A 23,456-nucleotide genomic window follows, 5' to 3' on the forward strand; every position below is an offset into this window, starting at 1 on the left:
TAACATTATAAAAAATATAAATATGTAGTGACAGAAAGAAGACAAGTTGCTACCTAGGGATGAGGGTGCTAATTAGTTATAGAAGGGAAGGAAACAAAATTGTAGGAGAAAACTTTGGGAATTATTTTAATTGTGATTGTGGTTTCAAATAAGTATAAATCAAAACTTTCAAAATTATACATTTTAAATATGTACAGCTCACTACATAATAATGATAACTCATTAAGCTGCTAATATTTAAAAACAACCAATCATACAACTTAATATTTATATAGATTACTTTATAAATGTCATAAAATATAATGGAGCAGTTCAAGATAAGATCCATGTTATGTTGGGGGTGGTTATTGCTTTTAAATAACATGTATTGTTTACTATACCTAGGCAGGATGACATAACTAAATGTAAAATATCATAAAATTCAAAACACTACAATAGTGGTCACTGCTCTTAACTACATATCCAGGTAACTTTGGGAAGTTTTTCTATCTTCCCTACTCATTTGTACTGCAATTGAATCCTGGGGTACTTTACCACTGAACAACATACCCACCCCTTTTAAAAAATATTTGAGATGGGGTCTCACCAAGTTGCTTATGGTCTTGCTAAGTTGCCAAGGCTGGCACTGAACTTGCAATACTTCTGCCTCAGCCTGCTGAGTTGGTAGGATTACAGGTAGGTCACAGTATGCAGAAAGTACATAAATTTCTTGTGGGGGTCATAGGTTTCAGTCATGTCAACACCTGCTCATAAATTAGAAAGAGTCAGATGCTTTCTACATGCTAAGTTCCCCAAAGGTACAAATTATTGAGAATGTGATATTAATAAAGTAACAAGAAAATGACCTATTTCCAGTAAAATAATTCTTTCTGATAATCTTTACATATCTCTCTATATTTTGAAATAATTTTCTTTCTTATAAGAGGGTATTTTCTTCTTTGTATTACCTCAAATACTTCTCATTTTAAATCTCACTTATTATGGTATTATTTAGGTTTCAAGTTCAACATTTTAGCACGGATCAAAATAATCACTAATTTTTAGTCTGAACTTTGACCATCTAAGTGTCTCATGATCAAAACCCATAGTTTCAAATATTTGAAAATTAAATAACAATTGTAACTTTTAAAAAACTTGAGATATACAAAAAAATCTTATGAGGTTGGTATTATTTAATTAACTGTTTAGATGATGAAATTGAAAAATAATGATTGTTATATTTCCTATATGATACCCTGAACACCACTCACATTTTCTCCAGATTGAAATAAAATATATCCCTTCATGGCACTTTTTAATCTTAAAAAACACTCATATTTCATAAACTATAATAAGATAAAAGCCTATAAATTTTTATTCCTGGCTTTCACCTTTCTTATTGCCATTATGTACAAAAGAAAAATTGCTTCTGACCTTGAAGTCAAAGTGTTAAAAATAAATCTGGACTGTACTGATGTTTCTTCCCTGTATCTGAAATAACTGTTTAAATTGACTCAGGGGATAATTCTAATGATTCACTAGCCTTTGATAACTACTGAAAAGAAGTAAAAGAGATGGTTGTGCAGGAAAGTATCTATTAGTTCCTAACATATTTCAAGGAAAAAAAAATATGTGTGCTTAAAGTATGCTAAGCATTTCCAGATATTCCATGTGACCTCTTTGACTTAGCATATCTACTACTGAAAGAAAGTATCTTTTCTAGTCTACTCAGTGAAAAAATAATCTCAGAATCCACAAGTCATATGAAATTCACAATGATAGCATATTTTTAAAATATTCATCTAAAAGCAAACACTACAAACACTAATTCAACTTGATGACATACAGAAAAGGTGAGATAAATCAAGCCTAGTGGTAAATGAACAAGTTTGGATTTTAAAAGTATTCTAGTTCTACCTCTTAAATAAGTCTAGATGCAAATTTAAATTAATAAATCTCACTAATATCTGCGTAACTGATCATTGTGTTCTATACTCATTGTAATATTGTTTTATAAAAATAATCATAAAATACATAAAAGAGGTAACATACAAAACATATTCTGATATCAGTGATTAGTGTACAACTGATTTCAACTCCATTGTAAGAAGTTGATTGTGATTACAAACACAATAGAAACGCTCACAAACAGTATCCAAAATGACCCATATGGAGACAAATATGAAGGATATCTTCACAAATAAATGTATTAAAACCAGAGAATCCTGTTTGAGTAATAAAAAAACAATAACAACAACCAAAAGAGGCCTTACCAAAATTACTCTTCTGGAGAAACTGATTTTAAAAGCCAAACATTATGCAAGAAGTTAATAGATTTAAAGAAATAGAGAATGAATAGACATGCATGAAGGAGGAAGGATATAAAAAAATGAAAGCCCATTTTCCTGAATTTTAGCCTGAAATAAGTTATAGTTATTCACTTTATAAAACAGCTGGGTAACTGTTGGGAAAAAACTACACTTTTTCTCATCTGGACTACCAGACAACTGAAATTGGGATAATATGGCTGAAGGAATACTTCATAGAATGTAACACCTAAAACTCTCTGCCCAACTCTGTGCCTGATATTTGACACCAGTATACAAAGACAAGATTCAGAGCAGTTCCCCAAATGACAAGAGATCTGAAGTGGTCTTCTGGCTACAACTGCCACTAGAAAAGGTGGTTTAATAAGACCATTAATTATTAAAAGGAAAGTCTAAGCATTTAGTTCAGAAAAAATAATTAATCAAAATTCCTAAAATTGATATTTATGTGTCCAAGATACAGTACAAATTTTTAAAGAAAAGAAGAAGAAAACTGGACTGGGGTTATGGCTCAGTTGTAAAGCACTTGCCTAGCATGGATGAGGCACTGGGTTTGATCATCAGCATCACATAAAAAGATAAATAAATAAGGTTATTATGTCCATCTGCAACTAAAAAATATATTTTAAAATGAAGATGGAAACTATGGAACTAGATGAAAAAAGTCAAACAGAGATCAACTATGAGGTGCATATTTTGAAATATCAAACACAAGGATTTAAAAGTAGCTTTTCTAATAATATATCAGGGGGTAAAAAAAACCTCAAAATGAATGAAAAATGAAAAAAAAAATGGGAAATTCCATAAAAATAGAAATAATAAATAAATTAACATGAAAATTTTAGAATTAAAAAGAAATTAAAGAGTAGACTATTGCGGAAGGTCAAGCCCAGAAGCTCAAAACCACTTACACCAGCTTATGCAAGACTCAGGCTCACAGGAGGACTGGTCTACTCCTCCCCAGGTGGGGAAGACAAATCCTCAGAAAGGGAAATGAGGAAAACTACCCCATTTACAATAGCCTCAAAAATAAATAAAATTCTTGGGAATCAACTTAACAAGAGAGGTGAAAGATCTATATAATGAAAACTACAGAACCCTAAAGAAAGAAGTCAAAGAAGACCTTAGAAGATGGAAAGATCTACCTTGCTCTTGGATAGGCAGAATTAATATTATCAAAATGACTATACTTCCAAAAGTACTATCCAGATTTAATGCAATTGCAATCAAAATTCCAATGACAATCCTCATAGAAATAGAAAAAGCAATCATGAAATTCATCTGGAAAAATAAGAGACCCAGAATATCTAAAGCAATCCTTAGCAGGAAAAGTAAAGCAGGTGGCATCACTATACCAGACCTTAAAATATACTACAGAGGAATAGTAGCAGAAACAGCATGGTATTGGCAAGAAAACAGACTGGTAGATCAATGGTACAGAATAGAGGAAACAGACTAACCCACAAAATTATAATTATATTTTTTAATGATTTAAAAAAATATATGACAGCGGAATGCACTAAAATTCTTATTACACATTTATAGCACAATTTTTCATATCTTTGTATATAAAGTATGTTGAAACCAATTCGTGTATAAGTATTTTATATTAGACAAAGGTGCCAAAAACATGCATTGGAGAAAAGATAGCATCTTCAACAAATGATGCTGGGAAAACTGGAAATCCATATGCAACAAAATGAAATTAAACCCTATCTATCACCATGCACAAAGTCAAATCAAAATGGATCAAGGACTTAGGAATAAAACCAGAGACCCTGCATCTAATAGAAGAAAAAGTAGTCTCTAATCTCCATCATGTGATTTAGGCTTCAATTTCCTTGATAAGACTCCTGTGGTGCAAGAATTAAAATCAAGGATCAACAAATGAGATGGAATCAAACAAAACGCTTTTTTCTCAGCAAAAGAAACAATCTGTGAGGTGATAAGAAAGCCTACATCTTGGGAGCAAACTTTTACCCTTCACACATCACATAGAGCACTAATCTCTAGGATATATAAAGAACTCAAAAATCTAAGAACAAAAAAATCAAATAATCAAATCAATAAATGGGACAAGGACCTGAACAGACACTTCTCAGAAGATGATATACAATCAATCAATAAATATATGAAAAAATTCTCATCATCTCTTGCAATCAGAGAATTGGAAATCAAAACTACTCTAAGATAGCATCTCACTCCAGTCAGAATGGCAGCTATTATGAAGACAAACAACAATAAGTGTTGGTGAGGATGTTGGGAAAATGGTACTCTCAAACAATGCTGGTGGGACTGGAAATTGGTGCAGCCAATATGGAAAGCAGTACGGAGATTCCTTGGAAATCTGGGAATGGAACCACCATTTGACCCAGCTATCCCTCTCCTCAGACTATATCCAATGGACTTAAGAACAGCATACTACAGGGACACAGCCACATCAATGTTTATAGCAGCACAATTCACAATATCTAAACTGTGGAGCCAACCTTGATGCCCTTCAGTGGATGAATGAATAAAAAAAAGTGGCATATATACACAATGGAGTTTCATGCAGCAATAAAAGAGAATAAAATCCTGGCATTTGCAGGTAAATGGATGGCATTGGAGAAGATAATGCTAAGTGAAGTCAGCCAATCCCCCAATAAAACAAATTCCAAATGTTTTCTCTGACATAAAAAGGCTGACTCATAGTGGGGTAGTGAGGGGGGACATGGGAGGAATAGATAAATTCTAGATAGAAAAGAGGGGAGGGAGGGAACGGGAGGAGACAGGGGATTAGCAAGGATGGTGAAATGTGAAGAACACCATTATTCAAAGTACGTGTATGAAGACTTGAATTGGGTGTCAACCTACTTTATATACAAACAGAGATATTAATCATTGTGATATATATGTGTAATAAGAATTGTAATACATTCTGCTGTCATGAATTTAAAAAAATAAAATCAATTTAAAAAAGATTTCATTTTACTCCAGTCAGAATGGCAGCTATTATACATACAAACAACAATAAGTGTTGGTGAGGATGTGGGGAAAAAGTACACTCATACACTGCTGGTGGGACTGCAAATTGGTGCAGCCAATATAGAAAGCAGTATGGAAATTTCTTGGAAAATTGGGGATGGAACCACCACTTGACCCAGCTAGCCCTCTCCTTGGTCTATACCCAAAGGACTTAAAAACAGTATACTACAAGGACACAGGCAAATGAATATTTAAAACAGCACAATTCACAATAGCTTAACTAGGGAACCAACCTAGATGCCCTTCAATAGATGAATGGATAAAAAATAATGTGGCATATATACAAAATGGAATATTACTCAGCAATAAAAGAGAATGAAATCAAGGAGTTTGCAGGTAAATGGATGGAGTTAGAGAAGATAATGCTATGTGAAGTTAGCCAATAGCAAAAGACCGAAATGCCAAATGTTTTCTTTGACATAAGGAGACTGATTCATAATGGGATAGGGAGACGGAGCATGGGAGGAATAGACAAACTCTTGTCAGGGCAGAGGGGTTGAAGGGGAAGGGAGGCAGCATGGGGTCATAAATGATGGTAGGATGTGATGATCATTATTATCCTAAGAACATGTATGAAGACAAGAATTGGTGTAAATATACTTTGTATACACCAGAAATATGAAAAAGTGCTCTATATGTGTAAAAAGAATTGTAATGCATTGTGCTATCACATAAAAATTTAAAAAAAAAGAAAAAAGAAATTAAAATTAAAAACAAAACTTTGGTAAATTTACCAGACAAAAGAGATGGCAGAGGGAAGACAAAATACATTTAAGAAACCAGTACATCAGCAACTCTGGAGGCTGAGACAGGAGTATCACATGTTCTAGAACATCTTCAGTAACTTAGCGAGTCCATAGCAACTTAAGGAGAACCTATCTCCAAATAAAACAGGCTAGGAATGTAGTAATGTGGCCCAGTGGTTTAGCACCCTTGGGTTCAATCCCCAGTACCAAAACAAAAATACAAATTTTTCATGTAGAAAGCAAAAAATAAAGTTCAAAAAATAAAAATTAGCTGAAGAGGAAATAATTAAGAGTTGAAATCAATGATATTGAGTATAAAAACTGATATAAAGATCAGTACAATAGTTGGTTCTTTGAAAAGTTGTACAAAATTGATAAATTCTTAGCAAAACTAATGAGAAGTGGGGGAGGGAGTGGACCAAATAAATAAAATCAGAGGTGAAAAAGGAGATATTACAACAGACACTTCTGAAATTCAAAGGAATGTTAGAAACTATTTTGAACATTTATATTCCAATAAAGCAGGAACATGTAGAACAAATTGACAAATTTCACTGACACATATGACCTACCCAAATTGAACCTAAGGATATAGAAAATCTTAATAGACCAATTTCAAGTAATGAGATTGAAGCACCAGATGGATTCTCAGCTGAGTTCTACCTGACCTTTAAAGAAGAAATGTCAGTCCTCTGCAAAGTATTCCATAAAATAGAGAGGAAATACTCCCAGTATCATGTAGCCAGTATTACCCTGATATCAAAACTAGACAAAAACACAAGAAAGAAATAAAACTAGATATCAATATCCCTGATGAATATAGACACAAAAATCCTTAATGAAGTACTGGCAAACTGCATTCAAAAATACATTAAGAAAATAGTGCACCATGATCAAGCAGATTTTATCACCTGGATGCAAGGATGGTTTAATATACACAAATCAATAAATGCAATTCACTACATAAATAGAATTAAGAATCACACAATCATCTCAATAGATACAGAACAAGCATTTGAAAAAATCCAACACCAATTCATGTTTAAAATGCTAGAGAAAATAGAGAAAGAAGGTTACCTCAATATTGTAAAAGCTATACAGAACAAACCGAAGGCCAACATTATGCTAAACAAAGAAAACTGAAAATTTTCCCTCTAAAATCAGGAACAAGACAAGGATGTCTACTCTCACCACTTGTATTCAAAATCGTTCTTGAAACTCTAGCCAGAGCAATCTTGCAAGAGAAGAAAATTGAAAGGATACAGCTATGAAAAGGAGAAGTAAGTGATCTGTTTTCTGATAACATGATCCTATATGTAGAATACCCTAAAACTCCATCAGAAGACTTCTAGAGCTAATCACCATATTCACCAAGTAGCAAGATATTAGATCAACATTCATAAATCAATAGCTTTACTAAACTTCAATAATGAATCTACTGAGAAAGATATCAGAAAACTATCATATTTACAATAAACTAAAAAAAAAAATACTTGGTAATAAATGTAACCAAGGAACTAAAAGACCTGTACATTGAAAACTTTAGAACACTGAAGAAATAAATGAAGGTCTTTGGAGATGGAGAATCCTCCCATGTTCTTAAACAGGCAAAATTAATATTGTCACAATGGCCATACTACCAAAATCTTTATATATATTTAATGCAATTCCCATCAAAATACCCAATTCATCACAGAACTAGCCAAAAAAATGTCCTAAAATTCTTTTGGAAGAATGAAAGACTCAGAATAGCCAAATAAATACTGAACAAGAAGAACAGTTCTGGAGGCACCACAATACTTGATCTCAAATGTTCCTACAGAGATATGGTAACAAAAACAGCATGGTGTTAGCATCAAAACAGACATACAGACCAATGCAAAAAAAGACACTGAGACAAATGTACATACAGTCATCTGATACTTAACAAAGGCACTAAAAACATTTTGGAGAAAAAAATCTTTTAATCAAATCATACTGGTAATAGTGAATATCCATATATAGAAAAATAAAAATAGATACCTATATTTCATCTTGCAAAAAAGTCAAATCAAAGTAGATCAAAGACTTAGGAATTAGATCAGAAAATTTGCAACTGCTAGAATAAAACATAGTTTTAATGCACCAATATGTTAACATAGACACTGATATCCTTAACAAGACTCCTAAGGAGATTAAAAACTTAGGAAATAAAACCAAGAATCAAAAAGTGGGGTGGCATCAAATTAAAAGGCTTATGCACAGCAAGGAAAACCATTAAGTTTATGAAGAGAAAGTCTACAAAATGGATAAAATTTTTGCCTGCTACTTCTGGGACAGGGGATTAATATCCAGAATATGTAAATAATTCTAAAATCTTAATAATAATAAAACAACTCAATTAACAAATGAAAAAATGAACTAAGCATACATTTATCAAAAAGTACAATACAAACTAAAACCAAAACCAAAACAACAACAACAAAAATGGCCAAGAAATATATGAAAAAATGTTCAAAAACCCTAGTTACCAGGGAAATGCAAATCAATGCTACAATAAGATTTCATCAAGATAATACAAATGGAAGAAATGATTTACAGTAGAAGGGGTAGAGAGAGAAAAGGGGAGGGGAGGGGAGGGGAGGGGAGGGGAGGGGAGGGGGGATAGTAGAGAATAGGACAGACATCAGAATACATCAGACACTAGAAAGGCAATATGTCAATCAATGGAAGGGAAACTGATGTGATACAGCAATTTGTATACGGGGTAAAAGGGGGAGTTCATAATCCACGTGAATCAAACCGTGTAATATGATGTATTAAGAACTATGTAATGTTATGAACGACCAATAAAAAAAAAAAGAATGGCTATCATCAAAAAAACAAATATTAAAAAATACTGGCTAGGATGTGGGTAGAAAGGTTCAAACATACGTTTTTTGTAAGAATGCAAATTAGTACAAACACTTTAAAAAGTAACACAGAGATTTCTTAAAACTCTAAGAATGGAACCACTATGAGATCCAATCATCCCACTCCTTGGTATTTATCTAAAAGAACTAAAATAGGCATTCCATAGTTACATAGCCACATCAGTGTTTACAGTGTTGCAATTCACAATAGGCAAGTGTTATGGTTTTAATATGAGGTGTCCCCCAAAAGTTTATGTGTGAGCCAATGCAGGAAAGTGTAGAGGTGAAATGATAAGGTTATGAGGCCTTAAGCATTAAGCCACTAAGAAGGATTAAGTGTAGGTAGGTAGGGTATATATATGTTTTCTTAAGGACTTTTTTATTTCTTAATATTTTATTTATTCTTTTTAGTTATACATGACAGTAGAATGTATTTTGACGTTTTTCACAGTGAGAACTCTCTCCCTCTCTGTTTCCCAGTGCCGTGTTCCCAGCTGCTTTCTTCTGCCAAGCACTTCTGCTATGATATCTGCCTCATCTCAGGCCCCAAGGAATAGATTTAGTTCTCTATGGAGTAGACCTATGAAACATTCAACTTCAAAATAAACTTTTCCTCCTCTAAGGTTTTTCTTGTCAGGTCTTTTGGTCACAGCAGTGAAAAAGATGACTAAAACAGCAAGTTATGGAACCAGCTGGGGGTGCCTGACAACAGATGAATGGATAAAGAAAACCTATACACAGTAAAATTTTATTCAGCCATAAAGAAGAATGAGGTCATGACATTTTCTGGAAAATGGATAGAACTGGAGAATATTATGCTAAGTGTAAAAGTCAGACTTATAAAGTCAAGGGTCAAATGTTTTCTCTCATATTCAGAAGTTAGAAAAAATAAGGGCAGGAGAGAGATCTTAGGAAAATGGAAGTGAGATCAGTGGGGGAGAGGAAGAGGAGAGAGGGGGAGGTTGGAGGGTGGAAATGGGAGGAACTGTGAAATAAAATTTACCAAATTATGCTATGTACACATATGAATATACACAGTGAATTCCACCATTATGCATATATATATAAGGCACCAATTTAAAAAAAACTGCTAAATAAATAGAAGGAAAACCAGTAAGACAGAGGAAGGGAACAGGGAAAGGGAGGAGGGGAAGGAAAGAGGAAGCACTGGGGACTGAAATGGAGCAAACTATATTCCATGCATCTATGATTATGTAAAAATGAACCCCAATATTATATATAACTACAATGCACTAATAAAAAATATTTAAAAATAAAGAGTCTCATAGATTGGTAAGTTAATACTAAATATTCTCTCCAACATATAATTGGAATTCCTCAAATAGAGGAATTGTAGAAAAAGTGTCAGGAGGAATAATTCCCAAAGTTTCTCATATTTAACTGAAGGTAGAAATTTACAAATATAACATGCATAAAGAACACAAATAAAATGACTGAAAGCTAGAGAAAAGTGCAAATCTGTGCTCCATGATTGTATAAATATGTCAAATTATACTCTACTGTCATGTATAACTAAAAAGAATAAATTTTAAAAAACCAGCAAATCTTGAAATGAGGAAGGAAAAATTCAAACCCTCTGCCTTATAGGACAGGAAAATTTTAATTAATAGCCACCTTTTCCACTGAACAGTATAGATGTCAAAACAGAGGATAACAAAGTACGTCAAAATGTAAGTAAACAAAAATATCAACATAGAATTCTACATAAACAGTATTCTATAAAATATCCTTCAGTAATCATAGTAAAATAAAAACATACTGTCAGACTAAACAAATATTTATTTAAAAAGTAAATAAAAGAAGTTTTTACAAGATATAAATTATAAGCAATGCTAAAGAAATTTGTACATGCTGAAATGGAATAATCTAGATGGAAATTCATGTGCTCAGAAAAAAATGAGAAATAGAAATCACCAAAATTGGGTATATGCAAATGACTATTTGCTTTCTTTTACTCTCAACTATATTTATACCAAATACTACTACATTTTTAGTGAACTTTAAAATATTTAGAAATATAACTCATAAAAAGTAACATGTGAGATAAGAAATATCTTTGGTTTTTCAGGCTATAAGGGTTCTGTTGTAACTACTGAACTGCCACTTTGCCATAAAATCAGTCACAGATAATATGTAAGTTGAAAGATATGATTGTGTTCAAATAAAACTTTATTTATAAAACAGGAAGTTTGAGCATGAGCCATTGGTTGATGAATCTAGAATAAGGACCAGAGATATATAGGACCTATAGGGCTGCAGTATCTATAATATATATGAAAAGATAAACTAGATAGCATAACAGAAGAGTAAAATTTAAATATTCAATTCTCAGAACACTCTCTAAAATAATGATGAATATAAATATGGCTAAAAAACAGGAAAATTGAAATACATTTCTAAGAAAAATAAAAATGAAAGTAGAGGCGAGGAAAGGAACAATGGGAAAAAGAGGGAAAAAAGGGCAAACACAATTGTAGATGAGGGCTGTGATTGTGGCTCAGCGGTAGAGTGCTCACCTGGCATGTGCTGGGTTCTATCCTCAGCATCACATAAAAATGAAGGTATTGTGTCCAACTACAACCAAAAAATAAATATAAAAAAATGTAGATGAAAACCAAATGATATAAATATTATATTTAAAATTAAGAATTAAATAAAAAGAGAGGTTTTAAGAAAAGGTTTTATAAAAGGAGACCTACCTTGCTAACTACAAAAATGCACTTTAAATATAAAGTGACAAATAGGTGGAAACTTAATTGATAGAACATTATGTGCCATAAAAGTCATATGAAGTAGTTGTATTAAAATATTTAAAATAAAATTCAAGACACAAACTACAACCAAAGATAATGAGGAATATTTCATTAAAATAAAGGCATGAATCAAAAAAATGAGATAATTAAACAAATAAACCAATAATTCCAAAATAAGAATTATATATTGCAATGTCCCTCTTGCAGTATTTAATGTAACTATGAAAAATTCAACTTGTAGGGATATGGCCAAGAGGGGCAGTGTTTGCCTACCATGCCAAGGACTTGGGTTCAATCCCCAGTACTGCAAAAATTACAGCAAATATACACAATAAAAAGAAACTAAACTATTTACCCATTGATTTGATTATTTATAGAACTCAAATGCAACATCATCAGAATACATAGTTTGGGACTGGAGTTGTGGCTCTACTTGCCTGGCATATGTGAGGCATTGGGTTCAATCCTTAGCACCATATAAATATTAATTAAACAAAGGTATTCTACCCATATACAACTAAAAACATACATAGTTTGTATATATGATACATAGCAGATAAACACACAGATCCATAAAACAAATCCAGGTAATATTTAAAACAATTAAATTATATAAAGTATGTTTCCTAAACATAACATTATTAAATTAAATATAAACATAGAAAATTCCAAAATATTTGGAAATTGATAAACACTTCTAAATTATGGATGGGTCAGAGAAGAGATAAAACATTAAATTAAAAAGTATATTGACCAGAATGATATGTGTGTGTGTGTGTGTGTGTGTGTGTGTGTAATTTTTTAGGCTGAAGTAGCTTTATTAAAAATAGTTAATATAAAATTCAAGTTGACTTCATATTCTGAAAATTTGCTAAATTCATTTAAGTCATGTGTAATATTAGGGTTCATTTTTATATAATTTTACTATCATGGAATATAATTTGCTTTAATTCAGTCCCTAGTATTTTGCCTTTGTCTTCTCTCCATGTTCCCTTTCCTCTACTGCTCTTTCTTCCATTTATTTATACATGTTTTTTTTTTTAGATTAGTGCCTTGTAGGTATACATAAAAGTGAAGATCATTGTCCTGTATTCATATATGTACATAGGAAAGTCTGGTCAGATTCATTCCACCATTTTTTCCTTTTCCTGTCCCTCCTTATCAGCAATCATTTTATATTTAAATAGACAGATGCTTTAAACAGGTACTTCTCAAAATATGTAAATGGGTACTAATAACATGGAAAGACACTCAAATTCTCTAGCCATTGGAGAAATAACTAGCCACGATATGAAAATGTTACACATATAGTAGTAAGGCTAACATTTTGACTATTGGAAATATTGAATGATATTTAAGATGTGAGACAAGTGGGCTCTTATACCTTTCTGGTAAAACTGCAAAATGATGACCCATTTTTAAAAACAATGAGACAGTATCTATAACTCGAAAAACTACCATGATCTGATCTTGGGTTACTTCTTAATTTACTCCCCATAGGATTTTCTTCATCACAGGTCAAAAACCCAAATAGTTCAGTATATATGTGCAGGAGGCAACATGAAAGGAAAGCAGTAGCCCAAGTACTTTTACTTAGTGTCTCAGTGTCAGGAGTCCACAGTGTGCTGGTGAAATAAAGAGAAAAAGCTTCGCGTAAGGACCTTAGAAAGTTATCCTACAGCTCTGTCTATCTGCTGCCATCTGAGCCCATGTTTAAAAATTCTCAACTTTTTAAGATCCGATTTTTATGTAAAATGTCATGATAAATAAATATCTGAAAACAATATTTACAAATGGTAAACACTGAGCAAACTAAACAAAACCTTCTAGCAGACTGATGTTGGCTCAGAAGCTCAGCAGAACATCCAATCTTTCTTCATCTAGAAAGTCTCTATGAATATTCTTGTGTATTTAATTTAGCCTCACGGCTAATAAACCCCCACTCTAATTTTCTCCTCTCTAACAAGATGTGGTTTGTATGCTCTTTATTTTTACTTCCAGGATAAATAGTTACTACTTACTGATTGTTTATTCTGCCAGATACTTAAAAGCACTTTACCAATACTACTTGTTTAATTTACCCACCAACACAGTGAGGTAGATGTTTTAATTATTCCCACTTTTCAGATGGTGCAAATGGAACACAGAGAGATTTAATAATAATCCAAAAATATGTTAGCTAGTAAATATTCAAGTCAGGATTCAAATCCAGGCAATATGAGAGACTACATTATTAACAACCACATGGTAAAGATTCTCAAATTTTATACCACAGTACTATAATCATTGGTGCGTATGTTTCCTCTGTGAACTGTTAAATACTTAGTAACAAAGATTGTGTTTTATTTTTCTTTTGTTTCACCAGTGCTGAAATTATTATGCACCCACTAAATATGAGTTTAGTGAGTGAAGGCATGCATGAATGAATGAATGAATGAGGGAAAGAAGCACTGATACTTTTCAATATTCCTGTAATTATTTTTGATTTTAGGAAGTTATATGGGCTCACAATAAAATTATAATATGGACATTTTTATACATTATAAAAATTAAAATTCCTCAACTTCTAATCCTCTCTTTCTCCTCATTCTAATTTTAAAACTCAGGTATAAATCATTAAGAATTTTAGGATTTTGTCATTCTTTTTTTTTTTTTTTTGGAAGACAGTTTGGCAGTTTCTTTTATTTTTTTTTCTTTTATTTATTGATTGTTCAAAACCTTACAAAGCTCTTGACATATCATATTTCAAACATTAGTTTCAAGTGAGTTATGAACTCCCATTTTTACCCCAAATACAGATTACAGAATCACATCGGCTACACATCCACATTTTTACATAATGCCATACTAGTAACTGTTGTATTGTGCTACCTTTCTCTCCTTGTTTTTTCTTCCAATTCCCCTCACAACCTCTTTTATGTAGTTTTTAATTCTATTTATTTCTAATTTGTTATATATGACAGCAGAATGGAATTCAATTCATATTACACAAATAGAGCACAAGTTTTCATGTCTCTGGTTGTATAAAAAGTAGAGTCACCTCATTCATATTTTCATGTACTTGTGTATTTTCATGTACTTTCAAGTGCATGTACATATTTACATGTACTTAGGGTAATGACGTCTATCTCATTCCACCGTCTTTCCTACCCCCATGCCCCCTCCTTTCCCCTTCCTTCCCTTTGCCCTATATAAAGTTCATCTATTCCTCCCATGCTCCACCCTGCCATCCACATTATGAATCAGCATCCTTATATTAGAGAAGACACTCAGTATTTGGTTTCTTGGGATTGGCTTACTTCACTTAGCATTACATTCTCCAACTCTCTCTATTTACCTGCAAATGCCATGATTTTATTCTCTTTTAATGCTGAGTAATATTCCATTGTGTATATATACCACATTCTCTTTATCCATTCATCTACTGAAGAGTATAAGTATTTCATCTCACTCTAGTCAGAATGGCAGCTATTAACAACACAACAACAATAAGTGTTGGCGAGGATGTGGGGAAGAGGGCACACTCTTATATTGCTGGTGGAACTGCAAACTGGTGCAACCAATCTGGAAAGCAATATGGAGATTCCTTGGAAAACTTGGAATGGAACCACCATTTGACCCAGGTATCTCACTCCTCGGTTTATATATACCCAAAGGACTTAAAAACAGCATACTGCAGGGACACAGCCACATCAATGTTTATAGCAGCACAAGTCACAATAGGATTTTGTTATTATTTAATAAATCTTTCAAGAGTCCTTTTAAATTGAAAAAGGGACTGCAAAATAAATATAAGTAAATAGTTTGGGTCTATTTTGAAAAAAATGCTCAAATTTTAGTCTCAGAAGGGACTGAAATCAACGTTCCATAGTTGCTAATTTTCTCCAAAATGAATAGAAAGTAAAGTACAGCTTATCTGTTTTATTGTGTTATTATTTTTGAGTTTTATTGTATGATTATTATAAATAATGATTATTTTAAAATTATCAATGCTATCAAATTTAAATTTGAATTTTAACTCATTTAAGAGAAATGAATTAGTTCAAACCCTGGTCTCAACTGCACAGAAAATTGCAGTCTAATCAGTGGGCTATAAGATGGAAGGAAAAAATAGCCAGAATATGTCCTCTCAATAGTAGCTGTTTAGCAACTCCAACTACAGTGAAAAGGAGGACAAAGATACCCTTCCTAGCTTCCCCAACCAGAAGTGGGGAAGGAAACCAATGGACCTTTGTGTACAGATTATTACTGGTAGGTAGCCCAAACTTTACATGTATGATTGGGATTCCACATGGCTTGTTAAGAAGAGAGAATTAAGAAATATACAAAAGCTAATCTAAAATAGGGAGGGGATAAGAAAAAGAGTAGAAGAAAGGTCAGTGGAGTAGACAAGAGGGAATGATGGAAAAGGAGGAGAGATGGGACAGGGAAAGACAGTGGAATGAATTTGACCTAACATTTACGTACATATATGAACACACCACAGTGAATCTCACTTTCATGTACATCCACAAGACATTAATTAAAAAAAAAACTAAGTAAACTGCAGAAATATCAGTAGTGTAGAGGGAAGGGAACAAGGGGAGGGTGGAGAAGGAAAGGGGAAGTACTGTGGGCTGAATTAGAATAAATTATGTTCCATGCTTTTATAATTATGTATAACTGCAAAGAACCAATACAATTTGGAAAAGAAAAGAAATAAAGGAGGAGACGGCTAGTACATGACCTCAGGCAATACCATATTACTATGGGACACAAAAAGTACTGACACTGAAAACAAGGCTTTACTGCTGCTAAATCAAATTTCCTAATAAAACCTCAAAACAACAGCAAACATACCACATCCCTTTAGAGTGTCTAAGTCTAAAAGGAGCTGGAAAATACTCAACAGTGCCTATAGCCTAACTAACTGACTGTGTCTGGTTATCCATCAATCAAGTAATTACTTTCCACAAGGATCCCCTACAGTCCACATCCACAGGGAAGGATCTCCACAGATCTGCATCTAAGCAAGAATTTGTGTCAGATACATTTTCAAACAGAATGCCAATTCTGCCATGCACATACATGCCCACGACCTAAAGCACTTTGCTCTCTTTTTAGTCAACAACACAGATAATCAGTGCTTTGGGCTTCTGTCAGGGATTTCAACCATAAACTGACAGAATCCAAAGCTTGCCAAAAACTTGTTGGCAGTATCTCTTAGTTGTGGGAGACAGTTAAGTATTTATTAAGTACCAATTAGATACCAAGCCATATTTTGTGAGAGAGCATTATGTATTTTCAGGAATATAAAAATTTTAGGATAAAAAAGAGTCTAAATTCATATTTTTGAAGAAAGACAAAATGAATAAGAATGATTTTGTTTATGGAAAAATGTGTGCTATATGCCTGATAATTTTAAACTTGTGTAGAAAAGTATTATGCAAGAACAATACTTGCTATTATTTAATTTTACTAGAAAAATAGAAATTGCTATGCACCTATAATAATATGGTACTACCTTCTACAGTGATTAATTTTAGGTGCAAATTTCCTGTGGCTATAATATATATGTAGCATCCTATTCCTCTAATATATCATATAAAGCATTTGTAAAAATTAAATATTGTCTTAATAGATTTCATTCTCGAAGTGCCAAAAACATTCATTCAAAAATATTTGTTGATTAAATCTTATATTTTGAGCATTATGCTATATACTGATTATGTAATGATAAGATACAAGCTGTTTTCATATAATATACAGGTGAATGTTGTAGATGGTCAATGCACAATGATAATAGATGATGCAAATAACAGAAATAAAGAAATAACAGTTAATGACAAATAAACAATAATGAAGTATAATTGAGATGATTTCTTCATTTGATGGGGTCTTCTCTCTCAGAGATCTGTTATAGGTGCCAGAGCATAGAGGGCAATGAGAATAACTTGCTATGTTAGCTATATTTTATTACTAAGATATTTTCCCTGAAAAAATATTCTGAAAATTATGTGTAGCCTACATGCTCCATATCTGAAAATAAAGCAAAGTAATCTTGGGAAACAGTAGTATGAAGTCAGAAAGATACCTACATCACTGTCCATTCTTTCTTGACATTCAATATTTGACATTTCTAGGAAACTATTGATAGCAGAGGCTGAAATCTGCTGCCAGCAGATACTTCTCCCTCAGCCTGGGAGCATGAAAGAACAGTGAAATGAAGGATTTTAGAAGTCAAGCATTCAGGCAGGCACAGGCTGCCATTTTTAACAGAAGTGTATGCTGAATTATATTAAGAAAATTAGTGGCTTCTTACTGCTGAAATACAGTCTCCTTATAACACTTGGCTCCATGTTGTGTTCATATCATTCTGTGAGCACTTTCTATACACGTCCCTCTGTGAAGGCTGTTTGCATGTAAATATTGTCTTTTCCAACAGGTTGGTAGCTTCACAAAGTTGGGGATTGGATGCTAATCCTAGGAAGAATGGCAGTGACTTATTATTCCTCCTTTGATACTGGCTACCTCTGAAGAAATCTGGTTAAGTGCAGAAAATTTTCTACAGAACACAAAACGTTTATCAAAAGAGGATTTATCTTTCTGTTTAAAAGAGGAATACAGTAGCTTAGAAATAGAAAAATCTATATTTAAGATTCATCATAAATACTAAAAATCTAGTAAATTTGTTTCAAGGGAATACAAACTGGGCCTTTTCCATTTTATTTGCTTTTCTGTTACCATTTAGGCAAATATAAAATTCACAGCTGGTCTCTCTTATGCTGTCGAAGCGATTTGGCTTTTCTCTGTGGATTTGACAAGAGGGAATATTCTTGTCTTGATTGCCATTAATAGCAATGTTACACATGTACATCAACTATGAATGAATCCCAAATGCTTTAAATAGGTCTATATAAAGAAATGTATGAAACAAAGGATGAAACGAAAGTACTACCAAGGGAAGGAAAGCTGCGGTTTTATGAAGTTATGTTATTAAGCACCAATTGATATTCAGCTTCCACATGACTTTAAAAAATGCAGCTAAAACATTTGTCCTCTGTGTATGAACTATTAAATGACAATCACCTTAAGACTAACTTTCTTTCTTGTTAGGATTTAAAATACACCAAGAATGAAAACTTGTATGCCTAACTTTGATTAAGAAAAATCCAGTCTTGCCAGGTACATTGGCATATGCCTATAATCCCAGGTACTCTGGAGCCTGAGCAAGGAGGATCACAAGTTCCAGACAAGACTGGGCAATTTAGCAAGGGCCTCTTGGAAAAAAAAAAGGCTGGGGATGTAGCTCAGTGGTAGAGCACTTGCCTAGCATGTATGAAGCTCGGAATTCAATCCCCACTACCAAATAAATGTTCTTGTATCAAGTTTAATATTCATTAAACAGGTGCCAACATTTATATTTCTAACTTTATACAGCCTACAATAAGGTAGTTGTGTCAGGTAATACACATAAATGATGTCTAGTATGGGGAATGACAATTGTAAATATTCTACTAAATTACCTACAATCTTTACTGTTATTTTTACCAACTGGTCAGTGCTAACTGATTATAGTATAGTTTTATGTATTAATATATCACACACATTCAAATACAATGACATCTATTACAAATAAAAAATGTATTTTAAAAATTAAATACAGTAACAGAGTGGAACATTTAAAAGATGATGTGCTTATATTTAGTTGACATAAAACTTGATGAATTTTCCTCATCTATATACATCATGGATGTCAAAGCCTATTGGGGCATGTATCTAAGTTAGTTAATACATGGTCACTCATAAAAGGTGAAGAATCATCTTTTAATTTTGACCTCAAGTGGACCTTATCACTTTGATCCTACTCTTAATAATTTTGGTCAATTAGTCATATATTATGTTTCAGCCATCATCTTCCAGAATATCAAATCCTTAATTAAAGAATATATTTTCACATGAAAGTCCTTATACTTACCTAATTACTTCAATTAGTCCTAGCTTTATCTGGTTATGGATAATATTTTAGGTAGAAATATCTACAAGCAGTATGTTGTCCTAGCAGTCAATGACACATAGATTTATACAATCTAAGTTCATATCCTATTTCTAACCATAATTGTGTTAGCTTGATTAATGAATGAATTCCTTTACTATTCACTTTCTTCACCCTAAAGTGGGGGGGCAGAGAATAGCAATGCTTTCATAATAAGGGTCAAAAGTTGCAACATAAATGGTGTTAAGTGTGAGGAATGACTATTGTAAATATTTCTTAAATGACCTACCATTTTTGGTTTTGTTGCTATTATCACAATGAAAAGATGAATGTCATATAAGTAGAGCCTATATCTGGATTGCATGTTTTACGAATAGGTATTTACCTTATATGAATGAAATTTCTACTCAGTAAATTAAGGAAATGATTTGAAAAAGAAAAATTTTAAATAATTTGATTTTATACACTTTGTTAAATTTAATAATATATTACAACTATTTTCATTTCAAAAGTTGACTTCCTAGTAGGAGAGGTATAAAAAGTACTGCCAATACCCTCCTTTTCCATATGTTTTTACTGTTTTAATAATGTATAATATTTTTCAAAAGTAGTAAATGTTACCATTTCTCATTTACACAAAGTGATAAGGTTCCCTTTCATCTAATAGCATAAATTCAAGTCATATTTTCATAACAAAATATTTTGTAATAAATTATGCTTACAAATGGAATGAGGAAGAAATTAGCACATTTTTAACTTATTTTCCATAAGGAAGTAGGGGAGTTATCAATATTAGGCAATATTCTTAATTTTATACCATGAAGAAGTCTATATTGTTTATTTGATGGGAGCAATGAATATTTTATAAATATTTCATGTGATATCTTTGACATATATTTAAATTTTCAAAATTCCCCAAATTATAAAAAAGATTACTTTTATTACCAGGTGGAATTTATCATGCAAAAAAATGCAATAAAGATAATAAACCAAGGCTACTTCTTCACAGGACTATTTCACCATCACTTTTTAAAACCACTTTTTCTGCCTTCTTGTTTTAACGCTTACAATAGAAAATTATTTTCTATTTTTTACTATTAATATAAAGTTAAGTTGAAAATAAGACCCAAGTAATATGATATATGGATTTCTCAGGAATTAAAAAATGACTTCAGTTTTTGCTCAACCTATTAGACCATAAGATGTCAATATTGCCAAAATATGATGATGATGACAATGACAATGAGGAAAGTGATATTTTTTTTTACTCAAACTCCCTGGGAAAACATCTTCAGCTTTTAAGGTGATGATAAGGATAGGAAATACACTTTCTTAGAATGGAAAACACTAAAGTCTACCCAAATTCAGAAATACAATCTCTTGACCTGGATATAAAAGCAGCTTTATGTGTTTGTCACTTTAATTGGTCTTAAAGTTTGTGAGAAAGATGAGCTACACTGTGATGAACCTGTAATCTTATTGGAGAGCTCTGTTAACACTTTAAGAGGAATAAATTACACATACTACTGAAGAAAACATGCAAAATCTGTGGGACACATCACAAACAAACCATCTTTGAGCAATATGACTGTTTGCATCTACTTAATTGTATGAGACACTATAGTCAAAGATTATAGCTTTTCCCCACAGAATACACCTCGTTAAGATCCTTTGTGTCTTTTGCATGGAAGTTTAAACACATCAGGTTGGAGCTGTCTTTTGGAAGTCAAAAGTTATACCCCATTTTATTTTAGCTGATCCAAGTAACACGATGTGTCAGAATTATTTTTCATTTTCAAAATATACATCTTGAATCAGTAGTTGGCAAGTCATAAGCAATGGTGCAAATTCAGTCTGTAAGTAAGATTTTATTGGAATACAGCCACTGACTCAGTATTGTTTCATGCTAGAACATAAAGTCTATTTGGTAGCTTGGGCATTTTAGTAACTTTTACTAAATTCACAAATGAACATTTAAATTTCCTATTGATGACATCTTCTGGGTTAGATTCTGCTTGCATGCTAGAGCAGTATTTTTGAATAGTTGCTACAAGAACCCTATGTAATGCAAAGCCTAAAGTATGTATTTTCTTGCCATTTACAAGAATGTTTGATTACCACTTACTTAAATATTCATACCAGCAAAAGGCAGAAATAATCATCTTTCCCAGAAACCAAGTATCCTTATGTGTCAACAAAATATCCTAAATATTTTCCTCAATGGGAAAATTGTTTGCAATGTGCCATTTTATATAAAATATAAAGCATTAATTCTTGATTATTTATATATTAGAAAAGTGTTAGATTCAGATATAACCCTCTTTGCTAACTTGGACATTTTGGTTACCTTCAATAAGTTCATAAACCAAAATTGAAATGTTTCCAACTTATGGCATCTGCTAGGTTAGGTTCTAGGAATAATGAGGTGAATAAAATATAGTTTGGTATTTGAGGTTTTCAACAGGCTGATGAGGAAGACAGAAACATTGGAAAATGAAAATCTAAAGAAATATATTAAAGGAAAATATAATCACTTTGTTCAAGGCAGTAAGGGTGGGTCCAGAAAAGAGCTAATATTTGACCTGAGTTTTGGAAGATTCTGGGTGATAATTAGAGAAGGGATGTGATAGTGTCTGGGTAGAGAGAAGAGGAAGTGAAAGGGCAGAAACTTGAAAGGATATACTGTGTGCTGCTTATTGAGGCAAGATTTATGACAATGACAAAAATCTTTTTTTTTTAAAGAGAGAGTGAGAGATAGCGATAGATAGAGAGAGAGAGAGAGAATTTTTTTAATATTTATTTTTTTTTAGTTTTCGGCGGACACAACATCTTTGTTTGTATGTGGTGCTGAGGATCGAACCCGGGCCGCATGCATGCCAGGCGAGCGTGCTACCGCTTGAGCCACATCCCCAGCCTGACAAAAATCTTAATATTTTGTGTGTCATGATTACACATGATACAATCAGAAGGCAGAGACCAAAGTCAAAAAGCCTGGTGTATGATACACTAAGAAAAGTAAGGATTACACAGAGAGAAATGTTGGAAAATAGAAAATGGGTTACTTTTCATGCAAATTTTATAAAATTTATTGATATACAACATCTAGGGAGAGGGCAATTAATAACTGAGGAAATTAATATAACAAAATTGCAGAAGGCTTCAAACTCTGAAGACAAAATTGACTACTTATGTCTGAATGAAGCTTTGGCTTCAGAGAATGATAATAAATATTAAGTTACTTGAAAGGAAACTAGAAGTAAGAAATAAAAGTATCTCTAATATCAGGAACATAGCATGGTTATCCTTGGTGCTTGGAATTTTCTGTCCAACACACAGAAATAATTTCTTCTCCTCTTTATACCTCACATTTTTCCTGGGAACTCTGGCATGTATGGATGACATCTGTTGGCTCAGGTGATCTCTCAGACCTGATGAGGTTGGTAAATGGGAGAATAAAGGCAAGGAGTTAAAATTTTCCTGCTTCAACACTGTGGGTACCATTAAGTCAGCTGTCTCTCTTAAAAGAATCTCACTCATTCTCTCTCAAAGAGGCTTCCTCTCTACCTCTGTTTATGAATAGTTAAAAAAATTCACTTTCTGTCTCTGGTCCTAGTGATGATGACAGCTCTGCTATTCCCATTTCTAGATTTCTGCTGTATTCTGCAAATTTATCTCCTTAAAAATAAGTTCTCCTTGAACTCTATTCAACTGTGGTATCATCTATTTCTTCTTGGGAC

The sequence above is a fragment of the Urocitellus parryii genome, unplaced genomic scaffold (genome assembly GCF_045843805.1).
Source record: "Urocitellus parryii isolate mUroPar1 unplaced genomic scaffold, mUroPar1.hap1 Scaffold_43, whole genome shotgun sequence".
NCBI classification, from domain to species: Eukaryota; Metazoa; Chordata; class Mammalia; order Rodentia; family Sciuridae; genus Urocitellus; species Urocitellus parryii.